Below are 21,282 nucleotides of genomic sequence, written 5' to 3'. Positions count from 1 at the left end.
TGAACCATATATTGTCATCCATTGTAGATATAATTGCACCTTCTTTAAATTTCTTCCTCTTGGCATAAAGTTTAGTTGTTGCCTCTTCTCCTTTAGCAATGATTCTATATATATATATATCATCCTCAACAATTGTGTTATCCTTGCAACTAAAAATTGCTTCAGCACCAAACCTCACCATTTGTCATAGCTTATCCTTATTAACAACCACAAATACATCGAAGAAGTGTCAAATTATTTTGTTGAGACAAAATGAAAATCAATTTGTTATAAAAACTTGCAATGCAAAAACAAGACCCCTTATTTTTCAACTTTATTAAAGAGATTTCCTCTATTCTACCTTTTGTTCTTAGTTTTATGAGTTACATCTAGAAAATTACAAAATTATTAACAATAGAGTTCTGCCTCCAAGAATAGTACTCAAAATAGATAGCAGTACAATTCTCACATCATAAGAAGATTATCATTTATCCCATAAAATCTCATAAAAAATTGTAAATCTCAAATTATATGCTCAGACCATAATAATGAATAATACCCATCATACTATTCACACAACTGGACCAACTTCATTCATTAGTTACCAACCGAGTAGTATGAAAACAACAATCACTTAATACAATTAGTGTAGGAAAACTATTTTCTCTTAAAGAAATTATTTGTATACTTGCAAATTAATATAAATATAGAAGGATAAAACTCTCACACAGTTGTATAATAAATGGCTTAAAATAATTACCCTTGTGTAGATCTTGATTTGTTTCATATTAATCAGAGGCAACACTATTTGTTTTATAGGGCTAAGAAGATCAACATAATTGCACCCAATTAAGCATAGATGACTGTAGAGTAGATTGCATTAATCCAAAATGATTCAAGTTGAGAAATTCAAAAATCAATGAACTTCCAAATAATGACTACAAATACTGACAATGAATTCTGTAGTCAAAGATAGGTTTACTTCAAATTTTAATGGAGGTCATGGAATGTCAAAACATTTGAGCCAACATGTAAAGGAGAGGAGGAAGCTATGTTTTGATCCCTACTAACTAGAACTATTTTGTGCCTCCAATAAGTAGAAATAACATGTGCCTCCACAAAGTACAACTATCTTGTCTCTCCTATCAACACATGGAAATCGGGACTCAATGTCTCCATAGGGATGACTATCCAAAAATGTGTTTATGACCTTTATCTTACACTTTATAGGTTTATGGAATTGCCATTAACCTTTTGTTTCACCTGAGTGTAGTTAAGTTCACCTAATTACTATCAATTAATTAGTCTCTAACTAATCCTAGGGTCCAAGGAACCTGTAGTCTATTTGAGAGTTTTAATTATGTGAGGGATAGGAACTAACACCCTCTATACACCCATTTTTTCGAATGGTACCATGAAAAAGTTAGGATATTTGTGTTAGCCCACTAGGATTTATGTTGATTTTGACGATGACAAAACAAATAAGAATTAGTGCATGTGTTCTACAAAATTATTATGTGATAATTATTTTATTTTATGTTTATTATGTGATAGTTGTTTTCTTTTATATTTATATATGAAAATATTTTTTGGTATTTAGGGCTAAATATGTTAATACATAGTTAGAAAGCAAATATACCAATTTGAGTATCATATAGTAAAATGACTATATATTTTTATTGAAAGCTCTAAATGTGACAAGACCTTTTATATTTAAAAATTAACTTTATATGTTCAAGAATATTTAATTTGACTCTTATATATCTAGAGCTAAAATGAGTGTTTTTTAAAAGTGCACCCTATGTCTTGAGAAAAAATTCAAATTATAATTATATATTATTTGTGAATCTAAATCTATATTTTATTCCATGTGAGTCCAAAATTTATAATATTAATTCATATAAAACTATATTTGTCATTGTCTCGAGATATTTTTATATAGACATTTTGGAGCTATTATATATGATTAATAATTAAAACAATATAGTCATTCTACACTGCCATAAAGTTAGAATCAGAAATGATATGTTGCAATAAATTAGACATATCTTATAGAATTTTTAAAAATATTTATTTCTTTTTTTATATGACAGTAGACTTTGTGGGGATTCCAAAACGATATGAGACAATTGGAATAAATATTCGATTTGTTATGAATTGTTCAATCAGCCAACATATTTTATCCTCTATCATAAAAATACACTACAAAAAAGCTAATTTTTAGTGACAAAAGTATTAGTGACGATTTTAATTTCATTACTAAAAGTGCCTTATTAGTGACGATTTTTAGAAACCGTCACTACTAGTGTAAGTGTTAGTGACGGTTTACAAAACCGTCACTACTAGTGCAAGTGTTAGTGACGGTTTACAAAATCGTCACTAATAAGGCACTTTTAATGACGAAACTAAAACTGTCACTAATACTTTCGTTACTAAAACCCAATTTTCCCTCTCAAACCATCGTGGGAAACCACTTTTCGCACGGAAACTATCCCGAAAAAATATTAGCGATGTTTCTAGGGGTATTAGTGACGAATTCAAAGCATCACTAAAAGCCACTTATTAGTGACGATTAAATAATTGTCACTAATAGTATTATATTAGTCACGATTTTATAAGCCGTTACTAATAATGCATGTTGACTGTAAAAAAGTCAACAATATTAGTGATGATTCCAAAAAATTGTCACTAATAATGAATTATTAGTAACAATTCTTCTAAATCATCACTAATAGTCTTATATTAGTAACGGTTTATATAACCTACACTAATAATACTTTTGTTGACTTTGAAAAAGCCAACAATCTTAGTGACAGTTTATTAGAACCGTTACTAATAACCTATTATTAGTGACGAATTTGCTAAACCATCACTAATAGTATTTTTATTTAAAAAATATAAAACTATTTATTTAACTATATTAGTGACGGTTTAGAAGAACCGTCACTAATAGTTTGTTACTAATGACGGTTTATGGAAATTGTCACTAATATGCTAGTATTAGTAACGGTTTGTGGAACCGTGACTAATAATGCATTTGTTAACTAGTAGAAGTCAACTATATTAGTGACGATTTATGAGAACCATTACTAATATCCTATTATTACCGACAAATTTATTAAATTGTCACTAATAATCTTGTATTAGTAACAGTTTATGGAACTGTTACTAATAATTAAAATTAGTAGTTTAGCTTACAAATGATCCAAACCTAAAGGTAAGACCTTCCCATAGAGACAGAGATAGCCAAGGAAACACCTCGCCGTACTAGACAAACATGCTAGCCCCATTAGTGTTCTAGGTCACCTAAGTGGCCAAGATGCATACACAACAAAATTAATGTTACCCAAAATCATGTACATTTTGAATGAGCAATTTAAGAGACAAGCGATACATGATTCAAACCAAGATTTGGGCAGGTATCCAAAAAAACTCAAAAATCTATCTGGGTGTCATCCCTCAAAATCATTCTACTTTCCAAAGTTGCACCTTGAGACCAAAGCTACTGGCTAGCGAGGCAAGCAAATACACACTTGGTCAGTACTAGGGGAGGTAAAGCTCTAACATCTTGCAATTTTCAATTTAAACTAAAGAAAACAACTAGTAATAATGCTGGATCAAGCTCCCAGAAGCCTCTCAAGTAGCCACCTTTCTCTTTGGTAAGCTAAAATGCATGAATTTTTTGTGAAAATCTAAGTAGCTCAGCCTGAGGATTTCCATTACCACAGGTGATTAATCTCTTGATTGAGCTTTGAAAATCGAGTTAAAACCAGAAAGATGATCTAGTATAGAAACTTTCCTCCAAATATCTTTTTCTTCGACGACTTCCACTACGTCATATTCACATTTTTTTCAAGTCAGAACGTGTCATTTCAGCCTTCTAGTGCTTGTATAATGCCCAAACTTCACCTTTCCTAGGAAGGATGGTATATTCACCCTTCTTATCAGTGGATTCCACTCTTACTTCATGGGAGAAGTGGACAAATAAAAACAATTGCTGATATTGTCCAGTAAACAACTTGACACCACAAATGAGAATCTAGATGAGTTGAAGACAAAATACAACGAGAAGAGCATGTTAATCCTAGGTTTAATGGGACTAGAGCCCTTAAACATCATATTATATAGCTTTTTCCCCCAAGAAAGTCCCACTTTCATAATCTGCAAAAGATTTTTCTAGTTTCTTTGAGACAGACTTTGTAGTATTGTGTAAAGGCTTCACGAAAGCATTACTCATTTTTAGCTTCTTAAATGAATCAAATCCAAAAGATCTTTTCTCACTTTTCCTAATAGAAGCAACCTCTTTCAAATTTGAAGGAAAGATCTATATGTTTGTCCATGAACTGATATTGTTCTTAACATAGTGGAAGAAAAAAAAAGGAAAAGCTATCATTGATAGTAAATATTGGTTGAAAAGATTCTTTAAATTTAAACATTTTCAAGTTCATACCTTTTGGAATGACCATACAGACCAGAGTAGGTGTGCTGAAGTTCTACAATGATTGGACCGATTTTTTAAATGCAATAGAGTTTAATAGATCTTTTAAAGGTGTTCATCACGTGCAATAAAAAGGAATGAGATGCACAAAAGAGAAATAACGTGCTTTATTCAAATGTCTATGCATATATGAGTGGGTTCCTCGTGAAGATGATTGCAATTCAGCAGGGCCAGTAAGCTAAGGGGCTATCTTTATAGCAGTGGACAAATAAAAAGAATTGCTAATATTGTCTAATAAGCAAAAGTTGATATCACAAATGAAAATCTGGATGAGTTGAAGATAAAATACAACGAGAAGAGCATGTCCTAGGTTTAATGGGACTAGAGCCCTTACACATCATATTATATAGCTTTTTCCCTAAGAAAGTCCCACTTTCATCATATGTGGAAGATTTTCCTAGTTTCTTTGAGACAGGCTTTGTAGTATTAATGTGCAAATGCTTCGCAGAAGCATTACTCATTTTTTTAGCTTCTTGAATGAATCAAGTATTGAAGATCTTTTCTCACTTTTGTTAATAGAAGCAACCTCTTTCAAATCTGAAAGAAAGATCTATATGTCTAGCCTCCACGGTAAACAGAATTCAGATTTATAGGGTCGCGAGTGTAATCTCGGCCTCAGATGGTCTCAACTATTCAAGCGAGGAAACTACTCCTGAGTGGTTGTCAGGGATTTGTAGCCTTTCTGAAAGAAATGTCAGAGAATGAATTGAAACTTATTAACACGCCAGTGGTGAAAGAATTCACTGATGTGTTCCAGATGAATTACCAGGTTTGCCACCTGATTGTGGGATAGATTTTCCTACTGATCTACTTCCAGTTACAAAAGTGATCTCTAAAGCACCGTATCGAATGGCACCGGCAGAGTTAGCAGAACTGTAAGATCAATTGCAGGATTTACTTGATAAGGGTTTTATACGACCTAGTGTATCTCCGTGGGGAGCTCCAGTACTATTTGTGAAGAAGAAGGATGGGTCTATGAGGATGTGCATAGATTATAGGGAGATTAATAAAGTGACAATCAAGAACAAGTATCCTCTACCTTGAATCGATGATTTGTTTAACCAGCTCCAGGGTACATGGGTATATTCTAAGATCGACCTCAGATCAGGCTACCATCAGGTAATGGTAAGAGCGGAAGATGTATCGAAGACAACTTTTAGGACCAGATATGGGCATTACGAGTTCCTTGTTATGCCATTTGGTCTGACGAATGCTCCTGCGATATTTATGGATTTGATGAATAGGATTTTTCATCCATATTTAGATCAGTTTGTTGTTCTTTTTATTGATGATGTACTGGTCTATTCGAGGAGCTATGAGGAACATGAGGTACATTTGAGGCAGGTTTTGCAGACACTCAGGGAAAAAAAGTTGTATGCTAAGTTCAGTAAATGTGACTTCTGGCTCGAGAAAGTTGTGTTTTTGGGGCATGTTATCTCAGGGGACGAAATTTTTGTGGATCCCAATAAAATTGATGTGGTAGTGAATTGGTCTAGACCGAAAAATGTCCAAAAGATCAGAAGTTTCTTGGGGTTAGCCGGTTATTACCATCGTTTTGTTAAGGGGTTCTCAACTTTATCGAGGCCTCTGACATGATTGACTAAGAAGAATGCCAGATTTGAATGAGATGATAGCTGTGAGCAGAGTTTTCAGGAATTGAAGCATAGGCTAGTCACAGAACCAGTGTTGATCATCCCGTCAGGGGGGGAGGGTTATGTCATTTACAGTTATGCGTCTTTGAAAGAACTTGGTTGTGTATTGATGCAGTATGGCAAGGTGGTAGCATATGCTTCCAAACAGTTGAAAGAATATAAAAAGAACTACCCTACCCATGATCTTGAATTGGCTGCGGTGATACACGTATTTAAGATTTGGAGGCATTACTTGTATGACGAGCAGTGTGAGATTTCTTCGGCCACAAGAGTTTAAAGAATTTCTTCACTCAAAAAGAACTGAATATGAGACAGAGAAGGTGGTTAGAGTTAATTAAGGACTTTGATTGTACTATTAGTCACCACCCAGGGAAAGCAAACGTGATAGCTGATGCTCTGAGTAGGAAGTCTAGGGAATCAGTGTTGGCGGCTATAGAGATTGAGTATCTGATCATGATGGATCTAGAAAGACTCGACATCGAATTGGTCGAGAGTGATCCTCCAATATGTATCACCAGTTTAGTGGTACAGCCTACTCTGCAAGAAAGGATTAAAACTGTTTAGAAGTAAGACCCAGAATTAGCAGAGGTGATGGCCAGAGTACAGACTGGTGAGGGAGAGGAATTCTGTATTTCTGATGATGGAGCTTTGCGGTTCCGTTCTAGGTGGTATGTTCCTGCCGATGCTGACATCAAGAAGACTATTTTGGAGGAGGCTCACAGATCTTTGTAAACAGTTCATCTCGGTAGTACAAAAATGTACAGGGATCTGTGAGAACTTTACTGGTGGAGTCGTATGAAGAAGGAAATTGCTGAGTATGTAGCGCAATGTCTGATGTGCCAGCAAATAAAAGCTGAACACCAGAGGTCGGTAGGTCAGTTGCAATAGCTATTTATCCTAGAGTGGAAGTGGAATCATATATCCATCGACTTTGTTTTAGGGTTATCGTCGACATCGCATGGCCAGAATGCGATTTGGGTAATTGTAGACCAATTGACTAAAACCACTCATTTCCTTCCTATCAAGATCAGCTATTCTCTCAACCATTTAGTGGAGATTTATATTCAGGAGATGGTTCGTTCTCATGGGGTGCCAGTATCTATTATGTCAGATTGAGACCCATGTTGTAACGCCCCGAACCATTAAACCCAGGTTCAGCGCGTTATACCTGATAAAATCCCTGATAATCCATAATCAACATATACGCAGGGAAAAACATAAGCATAATCTCCATATAACATAATACCATAGTTTACTAATTCTAACTATAATCCATAATAAATCATCCATCACCTGCATTTCCATAAATCTACATAACTCCCAAAACATTTTAGTATTTTTACAATCATTCCTTACTCAATAGTCTTAAAACATAAAGACATAAAACATAAATATTTACATTCCCCAAAATTAACATAGAAATTAACCATTTTCTTTTTCTATTTCCCAATAATGCTATAAAAACCTCGAGCTCTCAAAGCTCGATCTCGAGAAAATCTTGAAAAAGATAAATTCATATTCGGGTAAGACATATCTCAGTAAGGGAAGAAACAATATATTAAAACAGTGTATGATCCATATGAGTTTATATATAGCATATTATTTAACATTTGAAAACCATTGACATAATATCTGAAATCATTTTCTAATCCTAATCAAACACATGCAAGATATTTTACCCACGAGATTACCTAAGGATAGGGGTAATTACCCACCCATACAAATAGCACCCCTCTGCTCTGATACTTAGGCAACCCGAAAATCACAACTGAGGCATACCAAGGCACTCACCTTACTCAGTAAGGCCTCAAGTGTTAAATTGATCTCGTACTCACACCATTCAACAATAGCTTATCGGCAAAGGCCCTAAGGATAAGGAAATCTACTCGCCCATACAAGGAGGTTCCCTCTGCCCTAGTGCGTTATGTGGCTACTGCCACATCTGTAGTTACTAGTGCACTCGCCTTACTCAGCAAGCCCTCAGGCGAAAGGTACGCATCTCCTAATCACATCATGTTCTACGTACATAGGTGCTTCTAATATCATGATACTTTATTCTTTTCGTCATTATTCAATCATACACATATGTTCATGTTTATAGCTTAAGCATTGCATTTCATTCCACTTTAAGGGGCTCTTTCCCATTTTACATTGTTCACATTTCACATCTCATTTCCATTTCATTCATTTCCCTTTTCATTTCATACCCAGCATCTTTCAGCTGTTTTACCCAATATTTTTCAGCTGTCATATATTTACCCAGCATCTTTCAACTGTTTTACCCAACATTTTTCAGTTATTACACATTAAACCAGCATCTTTCAGTTATTTTACCCAACATCATTCAGCTGTTGTACCCAACATTTTTCAACTGTTTACCCAACATTTTTCAACTACTTACATGGTTGCATTAATGCACACAAGCAACATAGTTCATATCATGTTTTATACACAATGCATTACTTACTTAACCTGCATCTCATACATTTAACATATATTTGCACAAAACTTACATTTGCACAAAACTTACATTTACTCATGCCACACAATTTAACAATAAAATTCATACATTGCCTGTAAAATAAGACAACCAACATTTAATGTTTATATACTGAAAATATATTTCATTTTTTATATAATTATCCTGAAAATATTTTCTCACTTTCATCAGTTCATTTTCGCATATACGTACCTAATAAACAACCCTAAACTCAAAAAATATAATTTAATTGGTTCGCATTTTAAACCCATACCGAAACATATACACGTATATATAATGCAATTTATTTTTCTTTAAATTCATAAAAATTTTGATTTAATATATATTTTTCCCCTTACATGGTTTCTTGAACTACGCCAATAGGGACCCCAAAAAGATACCTGCGGTGCTCACCCGAACCCTGAAATTAAAAATTCTACTTCCATGTAATTAATCTTGAATAAAATATTATTTTAATATTTCCTAAATCCATAAGTTCTAAATAAATAAATATATCCTTAAATATAGTCAAATTACCAAATTTCTCAAATCTCACTCTCGCTTTGGAGTAGAACCTAGAAAACCCCAATTGGAACTTTACTTACGTCAAAATAACGACAATCACAACTAGGACTCAGTGGTAGTACCTGATCGTCCATTTGACTGAAGACTTAACAAGAAATTGAGAAATTAGGGAAAAACTGCCTTACCCTAGGAACGGTGCCTACGCCGCTCCCACGACAAATCTGCTCTAGTAGAAATGTCGGTGGTGGAGTTAGGAATCCAACGACACCTTTCGTTTCCCGATTAGTCAAATATCCGTCGAGAAATGAGGGAGAGAGAGAGGCGGAGACGAAGAGGCGCGGGGACATGAAAGAATTACATAGGGAGAGAAATTTACGCTGAAAAAGAAGAAGAAGATGAAGGAATTGGATTTCAAATTGAAATCCAATCCATCTTATTACATTTAATATATATTATTTTAATATTATATATATATATATATATCTTTATTTCATTTTTTTTACTATTCCTTTTTATTCATTTATTCAATTAATTCAATAATATTTAAATAATTAATTAATAATTAGTTTTAATTTTTTTCATACTATTTATTTTTACTTGTTTATTTAATATATTAATTTAATAATGTTTAACTAATTAATTGATTAATAATTTTAATTTATTAAATTTTTTTAAAAAAAAAAATTTTCCCGGATTATTACATTCTTCCCTCCTCTAAAGAATTTTGTCCTCAAAATTTTGCTAACTATTCAATTCTTTCCTCATTTCAAGAATTCCACACATTTCGATATATTCCGATTTAAATATCAAACACCAACTTGACCACAAATCATTTGATCACATCACCTAAATTATTCTCCTTCAAAGATTTTTCTCCCTAAATCAACCAACCTAACCATTGAGTTCAAATTCCAAGTTCTAATTTCTCTACTCGGAAACATCACCATCGATTGATTTGCCATGATTTTCTGAAGTTAGGTACTTCTTCAGAAAAACACAGAAGACCATCAAGGGATTTCTGCCCCCAAGTTTACGAAACACGACTCAAAATTCCTAATGGTATCTTAATCTACCCATCACTATCCTTATCGCAACTCAATCCTATACTCTGGTATAAATCATTCCTAACCTAATACTCTAATATTACTATATCCAGGCGATGCGAAATTAATCACACTTCCGGCTGGACATTGCTCTGATACCACAATGTAATGCCCCGAACTATTAAACCCGGGTTCAGCGCGTTATACCTGATAAAATCCCTCATAATCCATAATCAACATATACATAGCGGAAAACATAAACATAATCTCCATATAACATAATATCAATGTTTACTAATTCTAACTATAATCCATAATAAATCATCCATCATCTGCATTTCCATAAATCTACAAAACTCTCAAAACATTTTAGTATTTTCACAATCATTCCTTACTCAACAACCTTAAAACATAAAGACATAAAACATAAATATTTACATTACCCAAAATTAACATAGAAATTAACCATTTTCTTTTTCAATTTCCTAATGATGCTTTAAAAACCTCGAGCCCTCAAAGCTCGATCTTGAGAAAATCCTAAAAAAGATAAATTCATATTCGGGTGAGACACATATCAGTCAGGGAAGAAACAATATATTAAAACAATGTGTGACCCACATGAGTTTATATATAACATATTATTTAACATTTGAAAATCGTTGAACTAATAATTGAAATCATTTTCTGATCCTAATCAAACACATGCAAGATATTTTATCCACGAGATTATCTAAGGATAGGGGTGATTACCCGCTCATATAAGTAGCATTCCTCTACTCTAATACTTAGGCAACCTGAAGATCACAACTGAGGTGTCACGCCCCGAACCCAAAAATGAGACCCAGGGGTGAATTTAGTAATCTAGCATGTCTCTGTATCAATTTAAACATACATGATACAATACAAATAAGAGGGTTCAACCCCATGGGGTACACGGTCACCTTATATACATACTCATACAAATCCATACTTATCAGATACATAGCGGAATACGGTATATTATACCAAACAAGATCATATCAGAGTCTATACAAATTAGGACATGCATTCCTATAATTACAATACATACCCCAGGTGTCTACAAACTATCCTGACAACCTGGATACCAAAACTTGTACCTAAAAGGTACTAGCAGTAGTTATGACACCCCTTGCTTCCGGACGCTAGGATGTTACTTACCGCTACCTGAAGGACCTGAAAAACATTGTACGTACATTCGGGGTGAGACACCTCTCAGTAAGGAAGAAAACAGTTTATATTAGTGTGTGGCATACCAGTGTCATTTTACATACTTCATAACACTATACATACGATGCAGTTTGAAACAATTCGTACAGTTTCATACAATTCCATACAGTTCCAGTGTTTTCAGAAAACCATTCTAGTTCATACGATACCAAAACATACATACATACATACATACATACAGTCAGTGTCGTCACACTAGCTCGTAACTACACAAGGTCACCTTGTCTCACAACGATTACATTGCTACATAAGCAACTATGCTGCGACGATCAAGGCCCAATAGTGATTACAATGCTTCATACACAACTACACAAGGTCACCTAGTCTCACATCAATTACATTGCTTCACACGCAACTACAATGCGACGACTCAGGCCCAATAGTGATTACATTGCCACATACGCAACTACACAAGGTCACCTAGTCTCACATCGATTACATTGCTACACACGCAACTACAATGCGACGACTCAGGCCCAACAGTGATTACATTGCCACATACGCAACTACACAAGGCCACCTAGTCTCACATCGATTACATTGCTACACACGCAACTACAATGCGATGACTCAAGCCCACAATGATTACATTGCTACATACGGTGTAGAACACACCCTTCGGTGACTAGCCGGATCATACTGGTGATATTTCACACCTAGATATAGAGCCGGCCACTCTCGCCCACAGTAGTTAACCGATACATGGTTGTTTTACAAAACCCTGGAATCATTTTGCAACTCACGTTCCTATACATTTCAGCATACGGTAATTAGCCGCCACATAGCTGTTTTACAAATACCTGGAACAAATACATGCAACTATACACACCACACTTATTTGGTTTACGGCAGATCATATCATTTACAATTTCAAGTATACAGTTTATGCAAATATAGATTACAGTCACCTCAATAATACAGTTTTAATACAACCAAGAGATTTCCAAACAAAATAGAGATGATACCTGAAATCCCCAATTTTTTAGAAAAATTGTAGCCCGAAAATCCCGCATTTTTACCCAATAGATGTTCCCAAATAAGTTACCAAAACATACATATGATCGTAGCCTACAAGCTTACCAATCTTGATTTCGAAAATGAACTGATATAAACAGAATCCCCTTACCTTAACCCGAATTCCAACTACGAACTCTACGGTCCTCAAAACTACGAATCGAGACTCCAAAACCTACAAACCACAGTATAGTACATGCTTACAATCCTTACTACTACACATATACCGAATTAGAAATGAAAACTGAGCCTTACCTCGATTTTAGCCTAAAACTCGAAAACGCTCGAAACGAGATTCCGATCCGCTAGAAACGTAGAGAATCCTTCACTGATCCTCGCAGTATCGTTGGATTTACAAATCGGGCAACAATCGGCAAACAAAACTAGAGAGAAAGAGTGTAAGGAGAGTTCTAGAGAGAAAGAGAGAGCATTTGGGGAGACTTAGCCCCAAAGCAATTAAAATATCCCTTTTATTATAGACCTTTGACCTGAGGGATTTCATCAATGAGATGGCATCCTCGTCGACGAGGTCTTCAAAAATTTCGTTGAAGAGACAGCGATTTCATCGACGAATCCTAATATTTCCAACTTTCCAAACCTCTCAGCTTTTTCTCGTCGACGAACCTCTGAATTTCGTCGACAAGAAGTCTTCTGCCTTCGTTGACAAATTATGGCCTCGTCGATGAAGTCTGCAGGATTCCATTTTTACCCCTCTTTTACATAATAAATCCACGTCTCACAATTCGGGTTCTTACAACCTCCGCTCCTTCAAAAATTTCGTCTTTGAAATTTTCCATCCCTCATTCACATACTCATACATACCATCACATATACGTACCACTATATAGCGAAACTGGCGGCCATTACAGCATAGTCCCATCACAATCCATACATACATACTCTGAGGTGAAATGGTGGCCATTTATACGTAGCCCCGTCATGATACACACATACATACTCTGGAGAATACGGCGGCCATTTATACGCAGCCCCATTATGATACATACATAGATACTCTAGAGAATACGATGGCCATTTATACGCAGCCCCGTCACGATACACACATACATACCCTCACTCATGGCGGAGGAATACCGTGGTTACATACATACACGGTCTCAGGAGCTTACAATACTGCAAGACCCTCCCAGAGACTGACCACACAATACTGATATGATTACAGAGGTTTACATACATACATACATACTCATACCACCCTGCTATCCAAGTACTACTCAAAACAACTGCAAATACTTCCGGCGTATTTCCGTTTCCAGTTCCCAAGAAGCTTCCTCAACCTCGTGGTTTCACCACAATACCTTCACCAACAGTATTTCTTTGGTATGAAGCTTCTGACAGAACCTGAACAGGTATCTCCTCATACACTAAAGTATCCCCAATTTCCAGGTCAGCATAACTAATAACACGTGAAGGATCCAACAAGTACCTCCTCAACATGGATACGTGAAACACATCATGGACCCTTGAAAGTGCTGGAGGTAATGCAACTATGTAGGCTACCAGACCCACTCGCTCAAGTATCTCAAATGGTCCAATATACCTCGGGCTCAACTTGCCCTTCCTTCCAAATCTTATTACTCCCTTCATCGAAGTAATACCTTACCCCCTACCTCGAACTCCAACTCACGGCGGCGAACATCTGCGTAACTTTTCTGCCAACTTTAAGTCGATCTAATCCTCTCTCGGATCAAACCTACCTTCTCAGATGCCTGCTGCACGAGTTCAGGTCCTAAAACCTTATGTTCACTGACCTCATCCCAATACAAAGGAGATCGACACCTTCGACCAAACAAAGCCTCAAACGGTGCCATCCCTATACTAGCCTGGAAGCTATTGTTATAGGCAAACTCCACTAGTGGCAGAAACTGAATCCAACTACCATTGAAGTCCAATACACAAGCCCATAATATATCCTCCAAGGTCTGTATTGTCCTTTCCGACTGTCCATCAGTCTGGGGGTGGAACGCTGTATTGAAAGTAAGCTTCATCCCTAGTGCTTCTTATAAGCTCTTCCAAAATCGAGAAGTAAACCTCGGATCCCGATCTGAAACGATGGATATCGGTACCCCGTGCATTCTCACAATCTTATGCACGTACATATCAGCTAGCCTACTCAAAGGGTAACTAACCTTTGTCGATACAAAGTGAGCAGATTTCATCAACCTGTCCACAATTACCCAAATAGCATTCTACCTGTGAAGCGCTGTCGATAATCCGGTAACAAAGTCCATGGAAATATGCTCCCATTTCCACACCGGAATAGGCAAAGGCTGCAACGGCCCTACCGGTCTCTGATGTTCAGCTTTCATCTGCTGACACGTTAGACACTGCTTCACAAATTGGGCAATTTCGCTCTTCATACCAGACCACTAGAAGGACTCGCGCAAATCTCGATACATCTTCGTACTACCTGGATGCACCGTATACAAAGAACGATGTGCTTCCTCCAGAATCGTCTTTCTGATCTCATCGTCATTAGGAACACATATCCTGGTCCCAAATCTCAACACACCTCTGTCAGAGATGTTAAAGTCCGCAGTCAAACCCTGCTGCACTTTTTCCACAATCTCAGCTAACTCTGCATCATTAGACTGTGCGGCTTTAATACGCTCAAACAAGGTCAGTTGGATTACCAAGCTAGCAATGAAAGTCTGATGATCACCAGACACCAACTCTATGCCAAGGCTTTCTAGATCTCTTCTGACATGATGCTGAGCTACAACTGCAGTTACTGCTGCATGTTCTGACTTCCGAATCAACGCATCTGCTACCATATTAGCCTTCCCCGGGTGATAACTGATCGTGCAATCGTAGTCCTTAATCAACTCCAGCCACCGCCTTTGCCTCATATTTAGCTCCTTCTGCGTGAAAAAGTACCTAAGGCTTTTGTGGTCAGTGAAAATTTCACACTGAACACTGTACAGGTAGTGTCACCAAGTCTTAAAGGCATAAACAACAGCAGCCAATTCTAAATCATGTGTGGGGTAATTCTTCTCATACTCCTTAAGTTGTTGCGAAGCATAAGCTACCACCTTACCTTGTTGCATAAGCACACACCCCAAACCCTTCAGGGACGCATCGCTATAAATCACAAAATCCTCATCCCCCGAAGGAATGGTCAATACTGGAGCAGTAACCAGCCGGTGCTTCAACTCGAGAAAACACTACTCGCAATCACTAGTCCAGTCAAACTTCACTCCTTTCTTAGTCAACCATGTCAAAGGTCCAGACAATTTAGAGAATCCCTCCATGAATCGACGATAGTAACCCGCCAGTCCCAGAAAACTCCGAACCTCCCCCACATTCTTTGGTCTAGCCCATTCGACCACAGCTTCAATCTTGCTGGGATCAATGAAGATACCGCCCTCAGACACCACATGGCCTAAGAATGCAACCTGATTCAACCAGAACTCATATTTCTTCAACTTAGCATACAACTTCTTCTCCCGCAAAATCTGTAACACTAACCTCAAATGTTGCATATGCTCTCCGTACTCCTCGAGTATACTAGAATGTCGTCAATGAATACCACTACGAATCGATCTAGGTACTCATGGAAAACCCTGCTCATCAAATCCATGAACATTGCCAGCGCATTGGTCAGCCCAAATGGCATAACCAAGAATTCATAGTGGCCGTATCTAGTTCGGAAAGCAGTCTTCGCTACATCCCCATATCTAACCTTAACCTGATGATACCCTGACCGTAGATCGATCTTCGAAAAGACCTGCACTCCCTGCAGCTGATCAAAAAGATCATCTATATGAGGCAAAGGGTAACGGTTCTTCACCGTCACTTTGTTGATCTTACGGTAGTCAATGCACATACGCATTGATCCATCTTTCTTCTTCACAAATAATACTAGAGCTCCCCAGGGCGAAACACTCGGTCGAATAAAAACCTGGTCCAGTAGTTCCTGCAACTGCTCCTTTAACTCTCGAAGTTCCGCTGGAGCCATCCGGTATGGAGCTTTAAAGATCGGTTCTTTGCCAAGCAGCAACTCTATCACAAACTCCACCTCACGATTTGTAGGTAAATGAGGTAAGTCGTCTGGAAACACATCCGAAAACACATTAATCACCCTAATATCCTCGAGTTTCAACTAATCCCACGGCGGTTCCTTCACGCAAGCTAGGTACCCCTGACAACCATCCAAATGTAACCTCCTCGCCTACAAAGCCGATAGAATCTGTGGCGTCGAACGCATACACGATCCCACGAATTCATACTCCTGCTTTCTAGGAGGTCTGAACACTACTACCTTCTTCCGACAGTCAATCACCACATAACTGGAGAACAACCAATCCATTCCTAGTATGACGTCCAAACCCGACATGTCGTATACTACAAGATTCGTCGATAGCAGTCCCTCTTGAATCACAACTGGGCAGTTTCCTAACATCTTACTACAAATCGTTACACTCCCAGTTAGTGTAGTTACAGACAATATCTCATTCATCATGTTGGTTTCAACCCCACATAATTTCACAAAACTAACAAATATGGACGAATAGGTTGCCCCCGAATCAAATAAAACAATAGTTCTATTTGAAAGCAATAACATGGTACCTGTCACCACGTTCGCAGCGTGTTCCGCATCTGCTGGAGTAAGTGAATATACTCTTGCTAAAGCCGTGGTTGCCTGGTAATTCACCCGAGGCACCTGATTACTCCCACGGTTCTGGCTTTGTGCAGCCATTTCCTTCCTCGGTTCCTGACAGCTCTTCGCCATGTGGCCCGACTTGCCACAGTTGTAGCAAACACCCCAAAATGGCTAACCCTCACCCTCGTGCCATTTACGGCACTTAGCACACGGTGCGGAGGATGGATCCCCCTGAGAACTCAATCACTCGGTGTTCTGCCGATAACCAGAGCCATAATTCTTCTTCTTCTTCCACTTACTCTGCTGAGGACCAGAAGATACTGGCCGCTTCCCCTGAACTTGCATTATCTCATCTCCCCGAAGGTTAGTCTCAACTATGGTGGCTTTATCCACCAAAACAGAGAACTCACGGATCTGCAGCATCCCCACAAGACGGCGAATGTCTTTCTTCAGACCCCTCTAGAACCTCCGAGCCTTCTCATGCTCATTCGGAACCAGGTACGGAGCAAATTGAGACAACTCAATAAACCTGGTAGCATACCTCTGCACCATCAAAGTTCCCTATATTAGGCCCAAAAATTCATCGGCTTTTGCATCCCGTGTGGAGACCGAAAAGTATCTCTCGAAAAATACCTCCTTGAAGTGGCCCCACGTCATATCAGTTGGACCAGCTCTCTACCTCTCAAGCAGGCTCACTGTCGTCCACGATCGCCTTGCCTCCCCAATCAACTAGAAGGTAGCATACAAGACCTTCTGCTTCTCAGTGCAATGGAGGACTTCCAAAATCCTCTCGGTCTTTTCGACCTAGTCCTCGGCCACTATCGGATCAGGTCCTCCTGTAAATGTCGGAGGGTGCATGCATGTGAATCTCTCGATGGTACACCCCACATCGGTAGGAGAGCTTTCGGGCCTCCTACTACTCCGCCCAATCTCTCGGATCACCTGTCTCGCCAAACCACGAGACACAGAAGGAGACTCATCGCTTGCCGTCTCCTCAGAGCCACTTTCCAAGTTATTATCCTTGGGCTCCATTCTAAAAACAGAATAGGAATCGATTAGAATTCCTATATCGTACACAGTTAACACAATCATAGACCTAATCATGTCAACTATTACTCTCCCAGGTCTAAGTCTGTCCCATCACACCGACACGAAAGTCGTCAATGGTCTGCCCTGCCTTTACTGGAATCGTCATCCTAGGAAAAACACGGAATACCGCTGACAAATCTCAATCTAGCAACAGAACAACCCTCGACCAACACTACCCATTTCCTACATCCTATACTTTGGTATGTACACATCAATACTCCTAACCAAGTCTATAAGACCTAACAACCTAGTTAGCTCTTATACCAAGCTATCACACCCCGAACCTAGAAATGGGACCTGGGGGTGAATTTAGTAACCTAACCTGTCTTTGTATCAATTTAAACATACATGATACAATACAAATAAGAGGGTTCGACCCCGTGGGGTACACAGTTGCCCTATATACATACTCATACCAATCCATACTCATCAGATACGTAGCGGAATACGGTCTTCTACACATAAACAAGATCATACCAGAGTCTATACAAACTAGGATATACATTCCCAAAATTACAACACATACCCCAAGTGTCTACAAACTATCATGACAACCTGGATACCAAAACTCGTACCTAAAAGGTACTAGCAGTAGTTATGACACCCCTTGCTTCCAGACGCTAGGATAATACTTACTGCTACCTGAAGGACCTGAAAAACATTGTATGTACATTCGGGGTGAGACACCTCTCGGTAAGGAAGAAAACAGTTTATATCAGTGTTTGGCATACCAGTGTCATTTTACATACTTCATAACACTATACATACGATGCAGTTTGAAACAATTCATACAGTTTCATACAATTTCATACAATTCCAGCATTTTCAGAAAACCATTCCAGTTCATACGATACCAAAACATACATACATACATACATACGGTCATTGTCGTCACACTAGCTCGCAACTACAGAAGGTCACCTCGTCTCACAGTGATTACATTGGTACATACGCAACTACGCTGCGACGATCAAGGCCCAATAGTGATTACATTGCTCCATACACAACTACACAAGGTCACCTAGTCTCACATCGATTACATTGCTACACACGCAACTACAATGCGACGACTCAGGCCCAATAGTGATTATATTGCCATATATGCAACTACACAAGGTCACCTAGTCTCACATCGATTACATTGCTATACACGCAACTACAACGCGACGACTCAGGCCCAATAATGATTACATTGCCACATACGCAACTACACAAGGTCACCTAGTCTCACATCGATTACATTGCTACACATGCAACTACAATGCAATGACTCAGGCCCAATAGTGATTACATTGCCACATACGCAACTACACAAGGTCACCTAGTCTCACATTGATTACATTGCTACACACGCAACTACAATGCGACGATCAAGGCCCAATAGTGAATCCATTGCTCCATACGCAACTACACAAGGTCACCTAGTCTCACAGCGATTACATTACTACACATGCAACTATAAAGATCTACGACTTAGTCCCAATAGTGATTACATTGCTACATACGCAACTACACAAGGTCACCTAGTCTCACCACGATTACATTGCCATGTGCAAAACTACACTGCGACAACTCAGGCCCACACTGAATCCATTGCTTCATACGATGTAGCATATAGCTCAAACCACTTTGGTGACCAACCAAAATTAGACTGGTGATATTTCACACCCTCGGATATAGAGCCGGACACTCTTGCCTACGGTAGTTAACCGATCCATGGCACAACATACGGTAAATAGCCGCCACATAGCTATTTCGGCGTACGATAATTAGCCGCCCCTAGCCGATTTCACAAAACCTGGAATCATTTTGGAACTCACGTCCCTATACATTTCAGCGTACGGTAATTAGCCGCCACATAGCTGTTTTACAAATACTTAGAACAAATACATACATCCATACATACCACACTTATTTGGTTTACAGCAACTCATATCAATTACAATTTCAAGTATACATTTTATGCAAATATGGATTACGATCACATCAATAATACAGTTTTAACACAAAATAGAGATGATACCCGAAATCCCAATTTTCCCAAAAATTGTAACCCAAAAATCCAGCATTTTTACCTGATAGATTTCCCTAAATAAGTAGCCAACACATACATATGATCGTAGCCTACTAGCTTACCGATCTTGATTTCAAAAATGGAATGATATAAGCAGAAACCCCTTACCTTAACCCGAAATCGAACTACGAACTCTACAGTCCTTAAAACTATGAACCGAGACCCCATAACCTACAAACCACAGTACAATACATGCTTACAATCCATACTACTACACATATATTGAATCAGAAATGAAAACCAAGCCTTACCTCGATTTTAGCCCGAAACCCGAAATCTTCCAAAACAAGACTCTAATCCACTAGAAACGTAGAGAATCCTTCACTGATCCTCGAAGTAACTTTGGATTTGCGATTCAGGCGACAAATGATGAAGCAATCGAAAAGAGAGAGAGAGAGAGAGAGAGAGAGAGAGAGAGAGAGAGAGAGAGAGAGAGAGCTTCAAATCCTACAGAGAGAGAGAGAGAGAGAGAGATATAAAGAAAAACCATAACTTAGCCAAAAAGCAACCAAAAATATCCTTATAAAGACCTTTGACCCGAGAGGCTTCGTCGACGAATTGGTGTCTTCGTCGACAAAGTCTTCAAGAATTTCATCGACGAGACAGTGATTTCGTCGACAAACCCTGATATTTAAATTTTCCAAACCCTTCGGCTTTTCCTCGTCGACGAGGCTCTGAATTTTGTCAACGAGAAAAAAAAAAAGGCTTCGTTGACAAATCTGGCTTCGTCGACGAACCTACTTTTTTACCAAAATGTCCCTCTCTTTATATATATATAAACTCATTATCATGGTTTACAACCTCCCCTCCTTACAAAAATTTCGTCCTCGAAATTTGCAATCTTTCTTTACATCCACATTCATACTACTACATACATACCTACTTTGAGGTGAAACGGTGACTATCTATACGCAATCCCTCTACAATACATACATACTCACTCTAGAGAATACGGCGGCCATTTATATGCAGCCTCATTACAATACATACATACATACTTTAGAGAATACGGCGGTCATTTATACGCAGCCCCGTTACGATACATACATACATGCTC

Source organism: Malania oleifera, chromosome 2, assembly GCF_029873635.1.
Source record: "Malania oleifera isolate guangnan ecotype guangnan chromosome 2, ASM2987363v1, whole genome shotgun sequence".
Lineage (NCBI taxonomy): Eukaryota > Viridiplantae > Streptophyta > Magnoliopsida > Santalales > Ximeniaceae > Malania > Malania oleifera.
This window is presented reverse-complemented; position numbering follows the sequence as displayed.